The sequence below is a fragment of the Solanum lycopersicum genome, chromosome 3, assembly GCF_036512215.1.
Source record: "Solanum lycopersicum chromosome 3, SLM_r2.1".
Taxonomy (NCBI): Eukaryota; Viridiplantae; Streptophyta; class Magnoliopsida; order Solanales; family Solanaceae; genus Solanum; species Solanum lycopersicum.
The window spans coordinates 54,096,869-54,117,199 of NC_090802.1; the positions used below are offsets into that span (position 1 = coordinate 54,096,869).

General features: G+C 37.0%; 1 long non-coding RNA gene across 1 annotated transcript in view; it reads right to left on the reverse strand.

Moving 5' to 3' along the window:
- Positions 1-2,699: 2,699 nt before the first annotated feature.
- Positions 2,700-20,331, reverse strand: part of LOC112941188 (uncharacterized) — a 44,313-nt gene continuing 26,681 nt past the window's right edge. Inside the window, exons 4-6 of the long non-coding RNA XR_011220297.1 lie at positions 18,103-18,298; positions 12,156-12,226; positions 2,700-2,786 (exon numbers count right to left, since the gene is read on the reverse strand). This is a non-coding gene — a long non-coding RNA (uncharacterized lncRNA). The remainder of the gene's footprint in view (positions 2,787-12,155; positions 12,227-18,102; positions 18,299-20,331) is intronic.

Here is a 20,331-nt window from a genome sequence, read left to right on the forward strand (position 1 = left end):
TTGCGACTCCCTCTTGATGACGGGCTGTTGTGAGGCTCGTCAAGTTGCGTCAGTAGGCCCCTATCAAAAGTGAAGGACCATGGTGAACTACACGGTCCGTGATCCTTCACACGTTCTATGAAGTGGAAGTATAGGGAAGGCCCGAGACTAGTAGTCTCTGGACAGCAGACCATGACCCAGTTGACAAGCCATGTTCCCTTTGACGGTCCGTCATTGGGTCCATGCAATACACCCGTTATATTTTTAAGTGGGGTCGTTTTGGTCTCCCCCCCCCCCCTCATGAATTGGACACCTAAACTACATTGTTTTACTTAGTTTAAACCTAATGACTTCAGTAAAACATTGCCAAAACCTCTATTGACCAAAACCATTCAAACTTAGAGAAAGCAGAAGAAAGAGGCACCAGTTTTCCCAAGAACAACCAGTAGGATGCTTCAAGTTTCAGCCTGATATCGAAGGATTTCTTCATAGATTTACTGGTGGATTTTGTTCGTCCACTAGGTCCCTAGAATTTAGTTAGAATCTTGATTCCTATATATTGCTTAGACCTAGGGTTTCTAAAACCATAGATATTGGTTCTGATTTAGTTGTTAAAATATTCTTAAATAGACTAGTATGTTATCGTGGAATCATTTCTTAGTTCTTTGCATGAAACCCGGAACACTAGTTGTGATTTTGCATGTCAGCATTTTGAGCTATTGAGCATTTCAGTATTTCAATCATTACGTATTATATACATATTTTTTTGGGAGTAGACTTAATACCGAGTTAAAGTAGGGTTCATCGTACCCCTATAGTCCTAGAACTACATGCCATGTAAGTTTATATGTCCCATTGTGGGCATTATATTTAGTGATCACATCAGTCATGCCTTTATGCCCCTGACAAGGTATATAGAGTCCTCTCTATGGATCGTATATATCATGAACCAGGGGTACCCCTAGATTTAACATGACGTATAGTACCCCAAAGACTCCACACAAACCACTTAGATCATAACATAAGAATAGAACAATGAAGACTAAAACACATTTGCAAGTTTTAAAAAGGTTTTTCATAAAAGAAGCGGAAGTCTAGACTTGTCTTAATATAGCTATCTATTACATTACTTGAATGAGATTGGGTCTATCCCATACATCATATCCAAAAAGGAAAGTACAATAAGTGGCAACTAAAACCAAAACTCCATCATCGAACCATGAGGACTCACCAAGCTCGGGAAGACTTAAAGTCCATGCTCTAGCCGCTAGAATGGAAACTCTGTTTGTCGATCCCTATATTGATAAACAATGTAGGCAAAAGTATGTGTTAGTATAAAAAAGGCAATAAGTATGATAACTATGCATAAAAACATTCAAAACATGTAAAAGCTTAAAGGGGACATTTCATTTCAAATCATGTAATCTTCCTAGTTCAAACATTATGAGATATTAGAAATCATAAGTCATAATCATGGATAAAATAAGTCAATATCATATTAAAAATCTTTGAAATCATATACAATGCTCCATAAGTCACCATAGTTCATTAATAATGTTCTTATATGGGAACAATGTGCCGCGATTTTATAAAAATAGTTGTGAAACTGAAACGACGTTTCGGTTTTTGTCCTTAACATATAGACCTTGTTAGAACCACCATCATGCAGTCTCCCACACTGAAAAAGGTTGTTCTACTTTCTTAGGTAGAACTATGAACTCTTGATTAGATCAATCCAATAGATAGATAAAACATAGGGTCACATAGTTTAAGGGATACAAAGATTTCTATTAAATCCAGACTCAAGTAATGTAGAAGGTTTCCATCTCATGAGACATACATGGAAAGACCAGACTTAACTAACGTAAAAGACTTCCATCTCATTTCAATATTAACTCAATGTTAAGCATAATTCCCACGAAATACTTATTAAGTCTTACTTAACTCATGTCTCATGGAAGGTTGTCCTTGACAATCAATCCATGTTAGTTCATTAGGATAGATCTTATTCGTTGATTTAATTAGGTTATAATAACCTTTCAACTTGAGAATCCTTTCTATGTGAGAAAAACTTTCACATTATGGTTGTAAGCATTTCATGAGAATATCCTTTCAAAATCACAAAAACACAAAAATACAATAAACATTGGCACTACACTATCAAAGCACCCTTAAAGCATTTACATATATTTTTTAAGACCATGCATAAACTCAGAATTTGCCCTTCCAATGTTCAATGCCACTTTCAATAATCAAATTTTGAATTCAAGAATTGGATAAGGAACTCCACATAAACATCATGTAAATTTATTACTTCATGCTTTAGATTATAAATCTCTTCTTTCATACTCAATAGCCCACATTATGAGATCACAAATCGGAAAACATGGGGGTTGTCATGGGTTCATAGGGAGAACATTCTAAAAGCGTTGTAAATCATCGAATCATGCATACATAGACATAATTAAACCATTGAAATAACTAATATATAGAACCCACGGTGAATGAATAAACCCTAGCTAATTGGGGAATTCTACCATTTGAAATAGAGGAATTTGGGGACTCCATGGGTGATAGATGAAAGCTAGCATACCTCTAGTCCAATGGAGAATTTGTATTTTCTTCTTCTTCTTCTTCTTCTTCTTCTACTTCTTCTTCTTCTTCTTCTTCTTCTTCTCCTCCTCCTCCTCCTCCTCCTCCTCCTCCTCCTCCTCCTCCTCCTCCTTCTTCTTCTTCTTCTTCCTCTTCTAGAGAGAAAATATTTGAGAGGATCTTTTGATTTTCTTTTGGAATTTATGGAGAATGAACTAAAATGGAATGAATTTTGGGTTAAAAGGGTTTATATAGATGTTCTAAATAAGATAAAAACAACACCACTTCAATCTAATTGAAATCGGAAAAGACCATTAAGCCTCTAAAAATAACTGCAAACCATGATCCATGATACCATGATGGATGGACCATGATGGACCTATGGTCTGTCCTGGTCATCATCGTTTGTGGTTAGAGATTTTTTCAAATTAATGGACCAATAAAATTTCTGGTGTCTGAGTTCATGGAGAATAATAAACTAGACAAGGTCATATTTGGTATGACATTTGAAATAATATTATTCTTTTTTACTATTGTATGTGTTGTTTTGATATTGAGAAGACACAAAAGATAGTTATTTGAGAGTATCCTAGTGAAATTGAGTAACTATTTTTTGTACATGTCTAGATCCTGCAAGAAGGGGTACGGTAACATGGCCAATACATATAGTAGCTGGAAACAAATGGTAAAACTGAACAATTGGCTGGAATTTTTCACAAGTGCAGAAATTTTAAAACAAAAAGCATAAAAAATTGAGTAGTTTGCAGCAATGTTACAATAGTGCTGAAATTTTAAAATAGATCAACCATTAAAAAAAATGAACGAGTAGCTAACAGTAGTGGACCACAACATCCTTCACAGTAGTAGACCACCCTAAGATTCGTAGGAAGGCTTGTGTAAATCAGGCAGAACCCACCAAGCCAATCCATTAGACCGAGAAGCTCTCTACGGGCTGTGGTCTTGATGACGGGCCATGTTAAGGCTCGTGAAGCTACGACATTAATTTCCTAGCCCAACTTTCCAAGTAAAGAGACCACACACATGTGATCCTTCACATGGTCCGTGAAGTGGACCGTATACGGAAGGGCTCAGGACAACTAGTCACTCGACAACAAATCAAGATCCACTTGACGGGTCGTGGTCCCTTTAATGGTCCGTCATTTGGTTAATGAATTACACATGATAGGTTAGTTAAACAGATACACATGCTTCAGTTTTCAAATGTCACATTAATTAATACATCACTATTACATTCTCCAATTTAACATGGCAATATTTTGAGCTATTCAACATTTTAGTATTTCAGTCATAATTTGTCATATACATATACAATTTGGAGTAGACTTAACACCGAGTTAGAAAAGGTTTCAATGTACCCATAAGTCCCAAAACCATGTGCCCCCATAGGTTTATAAGTCCCCTCTGTGTGCATCATATTTAGTGATCACGTCAGTCATGCCTTTATACCATTGGAAAGGTATATTTCGTACTCTTGATAGGGTGTATACATAAGATTCCATGTTTAGCTCAGGTAGTTTTATGTCATTTTTAGTAACTCCCACGGTGCTTACTCTAGTGCACGTGACAAAGTTTCAGTTATGCTTTCGTATTCGGTCTCACGATGTTATGTACTTAGTCATTGAATTCAGTTCAAATCTTTTTAGTATATTTCAGCATTTTCATCATGTTCAAATTATATCATTGCTCGGTTATGCGTTGTTCAATTTATATGTTTGTTTAGCTTTTGTCCTATCGTGCATACTCAGTACCTTCCAAGTACTGATGCATACTCTAGTGCAACAACTTTTCATGATGTAGATTTAGACCACAAAATTGAGATCACGGTAGATCGGTTCATGACCTACATTCAGCAACCTCAGAATTGAGATCACGGTAGATCGGTTCATGACCTACATTTAGTAACCTCAGAATTGAGATCACGGTAGATCGGTTCATGACCTACATTCAGTAGCATAAGTCATGAGTCCTCATACTTCGAGGATAATAGACATATTTTCAAATTTAATCTTTCATTTCAGTTTCGGTTTTGCTAGGTTTAGCTGGGACATGTCCAAAAAACTCTAGTCAGTTAGACCTTTTATCTGACATAATAAGATTCAACTTTAGTTTTTGGTTATATCTAGTATTTTTAACTCTTATTTAGTATTTATATATATTCAGGCTAGTTTTGGGTATTCCGCATCATCAATTATCTTATGATTTAGATTCTTAATTTATCTTTCATAGATATATTCTGTTTCTCTTATGATATGCCAATTGTGTTAGCATTGCGTCACTTGTGATACTAGGTCCCGTCTTCACGACAAAAGGGTAGGATCAGGGTGTGATATCTTCACTGTTATCTCTACTCCATTCTCTACTACATCCTACAAATTTTTCATATGATTTGGTATTAATTATGGCATCTTAGTTAATGTAAATATGCATTTTCATGCTTGTTCAAAAGAAACAATAACCTTATAAACATTGTCAAAGACATCATGCCCTATCTTATTAGTCATCGGGAAATTGTTTGTAACTGCAACAAGATCACATGAATCATATGAATTGACATTAGTGCCCCTAAAACAAAGCTCCTTGAGAATTTGTCGGCTGATTGATTTGTAGTCCATCTACTCACATAAAGATATTCCTTTGAGAAATCAAATTAATAATAAAATAATGAATGTGAAACCATACCTTAATATGAGTATTAGGATAGATATCTTACTTAGGTCATGTGTTTTCTAAATAATAGTGCTCTTGTGAGTAAGCTTATTCTCTAATAAGAAGAATAAAAATAATAAAATAGCAGCGCAAGGTGATTATTTTTACCTTGCGCCTTTGTCCTCATTCGATATAGAACCCAAACATTTATAAGTAAGATAGTAGGTAATGCCAACACTAAGACTAAACAAGCAAAAACTGCTCTTTCCTCTTTTCGTATGCAGTCAGAAACAGGTGCATCTGTCCATAAGAAAGTTTAAAGTGTTAGTTGTTTGTTGCTTATAATATAAGGCTTCAACTTTGATAGATAAATGTTATAGGAATTTCTGGAGGTATTTGCTTATTCTGTCAAAGAATTTGCAATGAGAATAACTAGATACATGCATGTTGGTTTCATCTTCTACTAGATTGTGCAACAGTTCTGTGACAATATTTCTTCTATTGCTTCAAACATCAAATGTTTCGATATGAGTTTGCGTTGAACAACTTAATCAAGAACTAATATGGAAATTATATTTATTGATGCTTCTGTGCAAATAATAAAACCTACACGACAATTAACTACTTTGCTCTTCAAATGTCATTCATGCACATCATTGCACCATATAAAAAATAATTTAGACGTTAAACCAATTGTTGTATCTTATTCAAGCAATCATTTTTACCTAGTTTTCCATGTGTCATCCGCATAAAAATGTTGTTCGCAGACAGCTATTAATGTCTCATATCAAACTAAATCTTTCAACAAAATTCTACATTTGCTTCCATTTTTGTTGATATTGATGTTAGTATAAGTCATACATGATCTTTACAGCTATGCACAAATATTGTTTTAAAAGTTTTTACTCTTATGCAATATTAAGACCACCTGTTGTGTTTTACCATTGCTCTATTTTACTGTTTATTGTTAGTTCCTTTGTTAATCCAACTTGGTGGAAGCAAACGGCAAAAAACAACAGTTAGTTGAAATGATGCAATAGTGTATAAATTTTGAAAACAATATTTATGCACTGCTGCAAAGATCGGGTATGACTTATACTAACATCAATATCAACATAAATGGAAGAAATTCTGTCATTTGGTTGAGAGATTTACTTTATATGAGACATCCCATATATCTAGAAACAAATTTTTTATACAAATAACACTTAGAAAACTAGGTTAAAATAATTGTTTGCTTGTAACACCACAATTGATTCAATGACTATATTATTCTTAATAGGGTGCAAAATAATGTGTGCATGAATGACATTTGAAGGTTGAAGTAGTTAATTATTGTGTGGGTTTGATTATTTGCACAAAAACATCTTAATAGAATTCTCATATTAGTTGTTAATTTAGTGTTTAATCGTAGATTGATATTATAATATTAGATGTTTAAAGCATTAGATTTTATATTGTCATATAACTGTTACACAATCTAACATAAGATGAAACAAACCTACATGCATCTAGTTATTCCAATTGCAAACTATTTAAGAAAATAAGAAAAAACCTATAAAAAGTCCTATAAAGTTTATCAGCCAAAGTTGAAGCCCTAATTTTATGAGTAAGAAACAACTAACACCTTTAACTTTTTTATGGAAAGATGCAATTATTTTTGACTTAGGATGGGAAGAGGAATGAACATTTTTTTCATTAGTATTAGAGTTGCACTACTTATTGTCTTGATTATAACTATTGGGGTTCTATATTGAATGAGGATAAAAGTGCTAGGTAAAAAGAATCACCTTGCATCACTATTTTACTATTTTAATAGTACTTCATTATAGACTAAGCTTAGTTTCTATAGAACACTATTATTTAAAAAACATATGACCTAATTAAGTGTAATATATCATAACTTGAAATAACTAAGAATAATCTAAGAAACCAAGAATAATCATTTTTGGAAATAAATAGGGAAATCTAGAAAATTTCCTAATTTTGAAAAAATGAGTTTTCGTCCTTGTCAACCCGTCATAATACCCAGCTAAAGAAAAGTTAGGATGAATTCTTTATATGGTTGGAAATACCTTGGGAAAATATTTGCAACGGCACCGAGTTTGCAAATTTTTTATGTTGTATGAGGGAGATATGCCTCTCGGAAGTTGGGTTGTTGGACTGAGGAAAGTCCAATCCGTATTTTAGTAAGGGCAGAGTAGTCTTTTCACCGTATTATTTCCTAATTCGTTTTATGGGTTTATTAGGGTTAAAACCAAGTTCCAATTTAGTTTTAGAATAATTGAGAACGCTCAGAGATTGAGGAGAAGATAAAAGAGAAGAGGAAGATCAAGAATTCTTCAAGAACAAAGGTTTTTCTAGTGGAATTTATTGGGGGTGATCCCTATCAAGGTATGTTATATCTTTATGTTATGAGTTCTTCCACCCACAGAACAATATGTATAATTGTGCATAATTGAAGTAGATTGAATGATGAAAATTGAAGTTCTTGATGAAAAACCGTTGAATTCTTGTTGGTTGAGTTGTAGTATGCCTTGTGCTTTCGAGCTTTTTTACGAGTCTAAACTATTGGATATTGAGAATTTTAGTGATCCTAAGTGTTTGGGGTGAGATCCATGGGATTTTAGAAGGTTTAGATTTAAAAATCGGAGAAGAAAAGTCGGAAATCTCGTCTGACAAGCCCTGGGACTTCGCCCCTGCCAGAGCCCCTCAAGGCAGCCTCTGTTTGACAATGCCTGGCGTGGCGCGCCATCTAGAGCCCCTAAGGACATCCTCTGTCCGTAAGGCTCTGGCGCCCCGTGCCTTTCAAAGCGCCAGGGTCGCCTAGTTTTCCCATTTTCCCCCCATGTTTTCGTATGAGTTCCTGAGTGATGTGCCTAGAGATCCTAGTCGATTCCAACACTCTGAAGTACATCTTAACATCATGAAAATATCAATAAATATGAGAACATAATCCTTGAATCCATAATTCAATTTAAGCAAAATTAGGATGAAAGTCAAATAAGTTAAGTAGTTAAGTCTAAGGCAATGAAGTAAGTTAAAATGAAGTTTCCTAAATCATCAGAGAGTCTTATTTAAATGTTTTAACATCGTTTTAAGGCTCAAATTTAAAGTTAAAGAAATAGAAAAAGTTGAATTCTTTTCTTCAAAAAAAGTATGAAGGGACTAAGTATTCCCTAAAGAGTTGATCAAGGCCAAAATTTTCAAGTTAAGCAAGGAGTAAAGAGTTGAGTTCATTTCTCAAAATATACAAGGGAAATAAGTATTTCTTAGAAAGTTCATAAATGTTTTTACATTTATGTTAAAAGTGGAGCTAAGACTTTCCAAAAGAGATTTGAACAAGAAAGGGGAATATTGATTCCAAAGGAGCTGTTGTAAAGCTAAAGTGTTGAGCAAATAATCTCAACCCAAAGAAAGTAAGTTATTCTAAAAGTATAAGCTTAAGTATATTTTAGGAGTAGTATTGATCACTGATGTGGGAAAAAGAATTTATAATTAACTCAAGTCCCCATGTAAAAGATGCAGCCATCATGGATGTTAACGGGTCATACTTTTCATATGATTACGTAAGTTAAGCTAGTGGATCCACTAAGTTAAGAAAGGTCCTATATCGATGGAAAAGTATAAGTTGGTCCTTGGAAACGTGATATAAAACATTGTATCATCACTTAGGCTCATAGTGATAGTTGTCGGTTAGAAAATCTCCCATAGAAACTATATGACTTATTGATTTGAGCAGAGCCAAGGTAATTTCATTCTTACTCCTTTCAAGCTTATGTAGTTGTATTTTAGCATTTCAACTCGCATACTGGTACATTAAATATACTGATGCGAGTTGGCCTGCATTATTTCATGATGCAGACGCAAGTAACCAAGATCAGCACCTAGCATCTCGTTGATCCATTTTGAGCATTCAGAGTTAGTGGTGAGTCTTCTTGCTTCTGGTGCACCCTTTGTTTCTTTAAGTATTTCCTTATAGAATATTGAGGGGTTTTTCCCAACATTCTTCTTAGTAGTATAAGAGGCTTCATATACAAATAGATAGTCTGAAAGTTAATTTTTCTCTACTTTAAAATGCAGATGCTTTGCTATGAAAATTTAAGAGCCATTTTGGCCAAACTATTACGTTTTAAGTATTTCTTTTAAGAATGTTCTTATTCATAATTAATTCAAGTTAAGTCTTTCACTGAGTTGTAAAAGTCGGTCCAAGGGTTCACTCAAGACAAAAAATGGTTATTAGGTGTTGGCCACGTCCAAAGTGTAGGAAACTAGGTATTTAAGCATAGAGTTCAAGAGTCCTGTGGAGTCTATGAAGCTGTGTATGTAGAGTCTTAGTCATTGGTGTGAAGAGCCACATCTATGATTAGGAGGCTACAACATTTAGGAATTTCTCACTTCTTTTATACTAATTTCGTAGATTAGAGTTTATATCTAAAAGTTTCCCTCTAATTCTAGCGTATGCGTGTTTTAGATCATCATGCCTCCAAGAAGAACAGTTAGAGATCGTCCAACTAGAAATGTGGAGGAGCCAGGGGTACCTAATGCACTTAAGTGAAACCTCAAGGGGAAGTTACGAATGCTGAATTTGGTGAGGCTATCCGGATGTTGATTCAAGTTGTGACCATCCATGTTGGGCAACAAAAAGGTGCTCGACAAGAAGGGGATTACACTTTGAGGATTTGGGATTTCTTGAGGATGAATCCCCCAAGCTTCACTGTTTCATGCACCATTGAGGATCCAAAAAACTTTGTAGAAGAGTTGAAGAAAGTATTTGATGTAATGCATGTTGTTGGTGTTGAGAGGGTAGAACTGGTTGCTAACCAACTCAAGAATGTGGCTAGGACTTAGTACAAACAGTGAAAGGAGAACAGAGATGAGAATGTGCCACATCTGAGTTGGGCTTACTTTGAAGAAGCTTTCTTGGGGTGTTTCTTTTTCAGGGAACTGAAGGAAGCAAGGGTATGTGAGTACCTTACTCTCAAATTGGACTTCTTGAGCGTTAACAAATATGCGTTGAAGTTCACCTAACTGTCTAGCTATGCTCCGAAGATTGTTAAATATATGAGAAGCTGAATGAGCTTCTTTTTTGCTGGCTTGGGTCGAGCTTCAAGCAAAGAAGGTAGGGATGCAATTTTTATTGGGGACATGGATATTTAAGGTTAATGGTATATGTGAAACAAGTTAAAGAGGAGAAGATGAGGTATAGAGAGATGTACAAGAACAAGAAAGCTAAGATTGAAAATGAGTCTTGTCAATAGAAGGGTGGTTCAATCGACTATAATTTCAAAAACAAAAGGAGCATGCACCATCATTTGCTAGTGCATTGCACCCAGAAATAAAGGTGAATATAATGACCAGAATTCACAAAACATCAAGGCTAGATTAGCCCAGTCCGAAGGAGGTAATTGGATTCCTGCATATGATAGTTGTTGTGTAATACACCACGATGAATGTGGTGATAACCATACATGTTGCTTCAAGTGTGGTCAAGAGAATAATCAAGGTGGTGGAAATCTGGGCAATAGAGCTTAATCTTTATCAGTCGTTCCACTAAATAGAGTTGCACCTAGAGGAGCCACTTCTGGTACTGGCGGAGGGGCAAACCATCTTTATGTAATCACTAGCCACCAAGAGCAAGAGAAATCTCCAAATGTTGTCACGTGTATGATAAAGGTATTTAATTTATATGTTTATGCTTTGTTAGACCCAGGAGCAAGTTTATCCTTTGTAACTCCTTATGTTTAAATTAGTTTAATATTCTTCCTGAAAAACTTTGTGAACCTTTCTGTGTTTATACACCTGTTTGGGAATCTATTATAGTGTAAAGAGTCTATATTGATTGTCCAATTTCCATCAATCACAAGAACACCGCAGTTGATCATTAGAGTTAGACATAGTGGATATTAATGTCATTCTAGAAATGGACTGACTTCATGCCTTTTATGCATCAATTTATTGTAGAAGTCGAATTGTCAAGTTTCAGATTCCTAATTATCCAATCATAGAGTTGATTAGTAGTTCAGCAGTTCCTAAGGGTTGTTTCCGATCGTACCTTAAGGCGAGGAAGTTAGTTTCGAAGGGGTGTATCACTTCTTTTTAGTTAATGACTCAAGTGCTGAGGTACCTTCCCTTTAGTCAGTTTCTATAGTGACAGAGCTTCCAGATGTTTTTCATGATGATATACCATGAATCCCTCCTAAAAGAGAGATAGACTTCAGCATAGACATCATCCTAGATACTCATCCTATCTCTAATCCGCCATACAGGATGGCACCAACAGAGTTAAGAGAGTTGAAAGAACAACTGGAGATCTGTTAGACAAAGGTTTTATTCGACCAAGTGTCTCACCTTTGGGCGCTCCAGTCTTGTTTGTAAGGAAGAAAAATGGTTCCCTTAGGATGTGTATAGACTAACGCCAACTAAATAAGGTGACTATCAAGAATAAATATACTCTTTTAAGGATAGATGACCTTTTCCACCAGCTTCAGGGTGCTTCTTGCTTCTCAAAAATTGATCTTAGATCACAGAACTATTAGTTATAATTTAGGGAACGTGAAATTACAAAGAGAACTTTTAGAACCATGTAAGGGCATTATGAGTTTTTATTTATGTCCTTTGTTTGTGTCACGACCCAAAAATGGGCGTGATGGCACTCGTCTTATCCCACCAAGACAAGTCAGCCTAAAACCAAATATCTAACAATGTGCGGAAGTAAATGACAATCCAACAACAATTTCTAGTATGAAACCAAGTCATATTAATTCAATCCCCAAAACCAGGTTGTCACGTGCACAAGCCTCTAATGTAAACATTAGAATTGAAACAAAATAGAAGTCTAAAATGAAGTTGTCTTTCAAGTAAAAACAAAATCATAAACTGGAGTAGGAAAGTTCGCTGAGATGACAAACAGCTACCTCACAATCCTCCACAAGATGCCTCGAAAACGAAGAGAATAGAAGGTATCACAATGATCCAGGCTCGTAACCTACAAAAATTTGTAGAAGCAAGGGGTGAGTACCAAACCACGCGGTACCCAACAAGCAAACCTCTAAACACAAGTTAAGTGAACAAAAAATCTAAACCTCTATGCTACAGCCTAACAGTTTACCAAACACACCACTCAATAACCACACTCTATAAGTTTACACATTATCAATAACAACTCAATATTCAACAATCACAGACTTCACAGAGAAACAATCACAAGATCAGTAAAACACATGTTCAAGTTCATCAATAATAAAATGTGCAATGCCATGAGATGCAATGTCAGATATCGTGATGCATGTCTTTCCTAACGATACACACCCGCTGTCTCTGAGTCCGGGACCCATGGGGGACATATCTGTCCATGCATCTGTCGCGACGCATGACACGACCCTCGATAAGTAGTAACCTTCGTGGCGCGCGATACGTCCCTCGAAATATAATATCCATCGCGGCGCGCGATACGACCCTCGAAAATAGTACACCATCCTCTTACCACAACCATGTCTCAGATACAATGCAAATGACATGCTCAAATGAAAAGGAGGAGATAACCATTTGATAGCAAAGCACAATTTACAACAAGCACGACCCAAAAATGGGTGTGATGGCACTCGTCTTATCCCACCAAGACAAGTCAGCCTAACAGTTTACCAAACACACCACTCAATCACCACACTCTATCAGTTTACACATTCTCAATAACAACTCAATATTCAACAATCACAGACTTCACAGAGAAACAATCACAAGATCAGCAAAACACATGTTCAAGTTCATCAATAATAAAATGTGCAATGCCATGAGATGCAATGTCAAATATCGTGATGCATGTCTTTCCTAACGATACACACCCGCTGTCTCTCAGTCCGGGACCCATGGGGGACATATCTGTCCATGCATCTATCGCGGCGCACGACACGATCCTCGATAAGTAGTAACCTTCGCGACGCGCGATACGTCCCTCGAAATATAATATCCATCATGGCGCGCGATACGACCCTCGAAAATAGTACACCATCCTCTTACCACAACCATGTCTCAGATACAATGCAAATGACATACTCAAATGAAAAGGAGGAGATAACGATTTGATAGCAAAGCACAATTTACAACAAGAAATACAACACCAACAAATAAACAACAAGTCTCCAAATCATTCTCAACATCACACAAGGAAATACACGAATTTTGTACGCTTAACAAGAGTTTAGAAATCCACTTGCCTCAAATAGTCGAACAATCACTTCGTAACTTGAATCTTCCCTCTCCGTTGAGCTTCCAAATTGATGCAATCTATGCAAGTATATATATATATATATATATATATATATATATATATATTCACAATAAGGTTCAAAACTATCAACACTCTCAGTTATACGTGTTTAACCTTGACCTAAAAATTCACCCAATTTTATAATCAAGTTTGTAATTCTTGATGTCAATTAACATTTAAACTATCATATTTTCCAAATTTCAAGCTTACAGTTAAATTCCAATTTCTCCAAATATCATAACTTCAACGATATCTATATAATATAACATACCTAATATTTAATTACCTATCTCAATATATCACACTTAAATCATAACATGATAATCCATTTTTTTAAAGGAATCGATCCATTAATTCCTAAGACTAGTGACCCTAACCACAATTTAAAGCCTAAAATATTTATAACCTTAATCTAATCTTAATACCTAAGATCATTAAATTGGCATTGTCGCCAAATCTCTATTTCCAACAATTATCCAATCACACACCATTCACTCATAATTAGTTGCAACCATCGTCCACTAATTACCCAAGAACTATTGATAATTGATGCCAATATATTAATATTCCACTAGAATTGGCATACTGTCAAATGAAGCATTACCATTAAATTCTCCAAGGCTATTAACAACACATTGTGCAATCACTATATAATTATTAACTAATCATTATTCAATCACTTATAACGTTGCGAATCTTTTTTTTTTCTTGAATCACGACCAACACATATGAATTGAATTGAAAATGTAGGCTACACTATCCCCTAATAATAATAAAATAATACAACTATGACCCTCATTTAATTAGGAAATTCGCTAATCATCTCAAACAATATCAGATTGAAAATCGTTACCTCAAGGTATTGCTCCTATGCGACGGCGCCAGAGTACTTGTTCGTATATTTTTTTTCAAACTTCTTTGGTTTTAGTCGCACATTTAGGTCAGTTTTCTTCAATCACTTTATTTTCTTTTCTAAATAATTATGTATGAAAAATAATAATTCCTACTAACCTATTTTAACATTTCAGAATTGACCCATTATTATTAACAATAAACAAAATTACCCACAAATTACTTATTATAGTCAAAGGACTGTTCAAACTTATAAAAGAATAACTTTTTGGTTCTGGGTCATTACATTATCCACCACTAAAAGTCATGTTTGTCCTCGAACATAAGGTTAAAAAAAGTACCTGAAGCTTCAAAAAGTTGTGGATACCTAGCACGCATGTCAGACTCAGTCTCCCAAGTTGCCTCTCTCACCGATCGTTGCTTCCATTACACCTTCACCGAAGCAATCCCTTTGGTCCTAAGCTTTCGAATTTGCCTATCCAAAATAGCTATAGGCTCCTCCTCAAATGTCAAGTCTGGACCCAGCTCCACAGAATCGAGTGAAATCACATGAGATTCATCCGGAATATACTTCCGAAGCATAGAGACATGGAAAACAGGATGAACTGCTGACAAACTAGGTGGCACCGCCAACTTATAAGCCACTTCTCCCACTCGGCTCAAAATCTCAAAAGGTCCAATGAACCTAGGGCTAAGCTTTCCCTTCTTTCCAAACCTCATCACGCCCTTCATGGGTGATACTCGGAGCCAAACATGATCACCCTCCATAAACACTAAGGCTCTAACTCTCCGGTCTGCATAACTCTTCTATCGACTGTGGGCTGTCAACAGTCTATACTGAATCACACGAACTTGTTCCATAGCATCTCTAAGCAAGTCTGTATCCAAAGAGTCCATCTCCGTCGAATCAAACCAACCAATCGGAAATCTACACCGTCTACCATACAATGCCTCAAATGGGGCCATTTGAATACTAGAGTGATAACTATTATTATAGGCAAACTCCGCTAAGGGTAAATGTCGATCCCATCTTGCACCAAAATCGATCACACACGCTCGAAGCATATCTTCCAATACCTGAATGGTCCGCTCAGATTGACCATCTGTCTGAGGGTGAAATGCCGTACTCATATCTAACTGAGTACCCAGACCATGTTGTAATGCCTTCCAGAAGTGAGAAGTAAATAGTGAACCTCGATCTGATATGATATAAATAGGAACTCCATGTAGTCGCACAATCTGACTAATATATAGCTCAGCTAACTTTTCTGCTGTATACTTCACCCGAATCGCGATAAAGGGGGCAGACTTGGTCAGCCTATCAACAACAACCCAAATTGAGTCATAACCACCCACTGTGGTAGGCAAACCCACAACAAAGTCCATAGTAATCCGCTCCCACTTCCAAGTAGGAATAGGCATTCTCTGAGATACACCCCCGGGCCGCTGGTGCTCACACTTGACCTGCTGGCAAGTCAAACACCTCGAAACAAAGTCGGAAATATCTCTCTTCATCCCACACCACCAATAATGTTGACTCAGATCATGATACATCTTCGCCGCTCCCGGATGGATGGAATACCGAGAACAATGGGCCTCTTCAAGAATCAATCTAATCAAATTGCCTGTCCTAGGCACACAAATTCTGCCTCCGATTCGCATTACACCATCAGAATCAAGGACAGCCTCCTTAGCTTCCCCTCTCAATACTTTGTCTCGAATGAGACATAATTTTTCATCATCAAGTTGGTGTGCACGGATTTGCTCGACTAAAGAAGACCGAGCCTCAATAAAAGCAATCATCCCATCACTCTCTTCTGAAATCTGCAAGCGGACAAGACTGTTAGCTAATATCTCCACATCTCTAGCCAATGGTCTCTCCATAATACTAAGCGCTGCAAGACTCCCCATGCTAGGAGTCTTTCTACCCAGAGCATCGGCCACAACATTGGCCTTTCCTGGATGATACAGAATGGTCACATCATAGACTTTCAGCAACTCAAGCCATCTTCGTTGCCTCAAGTTCAAATCCCTCTGGCTAAAGATATACTGAAGACTCCGATGATCAGTGAAGATCTCACAATGCACCCCATACAAATAATAACGCCATAACTTAAGTACAAATACCACAGCTGCCAACTCCAAATCATGAGTAGGGTAGTTCTTCTCATGGGATTTCAACTGCCTAGAAGCATAAGCAATCACTTTCCCCTTCTGCATCAGCACACCATCCAAACCACCTCCTGAAGCATCACAATACATAGTAAAGTCTACACCCTCCTCAGGTAGAGTCAACACAGGAGCAGAAGTCAACAATGTCTTGAGCTTTTGAAAGCTCTCCTCACACTCATCAGACCACTGAAAACTCACATCCTGTCGAGTCAATCTAGTCAATGGAGCTGCAATAGTAGAGAAACTCTGAACAAATCGTCGATAATAGCCTGCCAATCCCACAAAACTCCTAATCTCAATAGGTGAAGTAGGTCGCGTCCAGCCTCTAACTGCCTCAATCTTGGCCGGATCTACTCTAATACCCTCCTTGGATACCACGTGTCCCAAGAATGTCACAGAAGTAAGCCAGAACTCACACTTTGAGAACTTGGCATACAATTTTTCTTCTCTCAACTTCTGAAGTACAATCCTCAGGTGTCGGACATGGTCCTCCTCAGTCTTAGAGTAAACCAAGATGTCATCGATGAAAACAATCACAAAAGAATTAAGGTATGGTCGAAACACCCCATTCATCAATTCCATGAATGCTGCAGGGGCATTAGTCAATCCGAAGGACATCACTAGAAACTCATAATGCCCATACCGGGTCCGAAAAGCTGTCTTAGGGATATCTGACGCCCTAATCTTCAACTGATGATACCCAGACCTCAAATCAATCTTAGAGAACAATGATGCTCCCAGTAACTGATCAAATAAGTCATCAATACGCGGAAGAGGATACTTATTCTTAACTGTTACCTTATTCAACTGTCTGTAATCAATACACATTCTCATAGTCCCATCCTTCTTCTTCACAAACAATACAGGGGCACCCCAAGGTGATACACTAGGGCGAATAAAACCCTTACTCAATAAATCTTTCAACTGATCCTTTAATTCTTTCAAATCTGCTGGGGCCATATGATATGGAGGTATAGAAATAGGCTTAGTGCCTGGCTCCAAATTAATAGAAAAATCGATATCCCTATCGGGAGGAACACCTAGAAGATCAGAAGGAAATACATCGAGAAATTCCTGAACCACGGGAACAGAGTCCATGGAAGGTGGTTGAACACTAGTATCCCGAATAAAAGCTAAGTAAGACAAACACCCCCTCTCCACCAATCCCTAAGCACGGATAAAAGAGATGACCTTTCTAGGATAAGAACCACTAACACTCTTCCACTCAACCCTCGGAACACCAGGCATTGCTAAAGTCACAGTCTTAACATTACAATCAAGGACAGCATGATAAGGATAAAGCCAATCCATACCCAAGATAACATCAAAGTCCACCATCCCTAGAATGATTAAGTCTACCCAAGTGTCATACCCAGCCAAAGAAACAAGACAGGATCGATACACTCGATCCACCACTAAGGGCTTACCCACGAGTGTAGAAACACGAATAGGTACAGTCATGCTATCACATATCATATCAAATTTAGCAGTAAAATACGTAGACACATAAGAGAATGTAGAACTTGGATCAAACAACACAGACGCAGGTCGATGGCATACTGGGATGATACCTGTAATAAATGTATCAGAGGTCTCCGCCTCAGGTCTCCCGGGGAAAGCATAGCAGTGGCCTCCTCGTCCACCTCCATCCTGGGTGGTACCTCTACCCCCACTCTGCTGAGCTGCAACACCACTACTAGAAACTCTATCACCTCTACCTGACTGAACTCTGCCACGACCTCTACCCTGTGGTGCTGGTGGTCTAGTCTGGAATGAAGAATTAGGTCTAGTCTGGAATGCATCAAAGGACTGTTCAAACTTATAAAAGAATAACTTATTCGTTCTGGGTCATTACAGTTTGACAAATACACCAACAACATTCATGGATCTTATAAATAAAGTCTTCAAACCATATTTGGATTTATTTTTTACCCTCTTTATTGATGACGTTCTATTTTATTCAAGGAATGAATAAGATCATGCTAGTCACCTTAGGATTGTTCTGCAGACTTTGAAAGATAAGGAGTTATATGCCACATTCTCCAAGTCTTAGTTTTGGCTTATGTTCGTGGCATTCTTGGGCCACATTATTTCCGGTGATGGGATTAGAGTTGATACCCAAAAGATAGAAGTAGTTCAGAGTTGGCCTAGACCCATATCTCCAATAGATATAAGGAGTTTCTTGGGTTTGACTGGCTATTATAGAAGATTTGTTGAAGGTTTTTTATCCATCTCTTCTCCTTAAACCAAGCTTGTGAGAAAAGCTTTAAGGATTTGAAAAAGAGATTAACTGCCGCTCTATGTTTGACCTTACCAGAGGGTACTCAAGGTTTTATTATGTAATGTGATGCATCAAGAGTTGGTTTGAGTTGTGTGTTAATGCAGAATGGTTTGGGTTGTGTGTTAATGCAGAATGGTAAGGTTATATCTTATGCCTCCAGACAGTTAAAGGTTCGTGAGAAGAATTATCAAACTTATGACTTTGAATTAGCTGTAGTCATTTTTGCATTAAAGATATGGCGTCACTATTTTTATGGTTATCATATTAACATATTCACTGATCACAAGAGCCTCCAATATGTGTTCACTCAGAAGGAGCTAAATCTCAGACAGAGAAGGTGGTTAGAATTACTCGAGGATTTATCAAATGAGTACTTTTTATCACCCATGTAAGGCTAATGTGGTTGTTGATGCCTTAAGCAGGTTATCCATAAGGACAAATGCCTATGTTGAACATAAAAATAGGGAGTTAGCTAAAGATGTGCACAGACTTGCACGTCTGGGAGTCAGACCTATGGATTCCACAGAAAGAGGGATAATGGTTACTAACGGGTCTGAATCATCACTAGTGTCAGAGGCGAAAAATAAACAAGACAAAGACCCCATTTAGCTTGACTTGATGGAAAATGTTGATAAGCATAGAGTATTGACTTTTGAACAAGGTGGATATGGTGTACTGAAGCACCAAAGTAGATTGTGTCTACCTAGGTTTGATGGACTCCAAGAGAGGATCCGGGAGAAGGCTCAAAGCACCTGATATTTCATTCGTCCGGGTTCCACCAAGATGTACTGCGATTTGGAAGAGTTATATTGGTTGGAAGGCATGAAAAAAGATATCGCTGAGTTTGTTGCCAAGTGCCCAAATTGCCAACAAGTGAATGTAGAACACCAAAAACATGGAAATTTTGCTTTGATATAGAACTTCCGGAATGGAAGTGGGAGAAGATTAATATGGACTTCATCATAGACCTACCATGATCTCACATACATTATGATTCTATTTGGGTGATTGTCGATCGAATGATAAATTCAGCCCAATTCTTGCTGTTAAATACTATTTTTTCGCCCGAAGATTATGCTAAGTTGTACCTTCAAAAAGTGGTAAGACTTAATGGAGTTAAGGTTTCCAATATTTATGATAGAGATGCACAATTTACTGCATAATTTTTGAAATCTTTCCAGAAAGGTTTGGGTTCAAAGGTCAACTTAAGCACTATTTTTCATCGTCAGACATATGGGCAAGAAAATCGTACTATCCAGACCTTAAAAGATATTTTGAGATATTGTGTGATCGAATTAAAAGGGAATTGGGATGATAACATACCTCTCATTGAGTTCCTTTAGAACAACAGTTATCATTCGGGCATCCAAATGGTTCCATATGAGGCTCTTTAAGGGAGAAGATGAAGATCTCCTATTAGGTGGTTTGAAGTGGGTAAAGCAGAATTAATAGGACTAGAGTTCGTTTACAAAGCTATGGAGAAAGTAAAAGTGATTCAAGATAGTTGAAAACGATACAG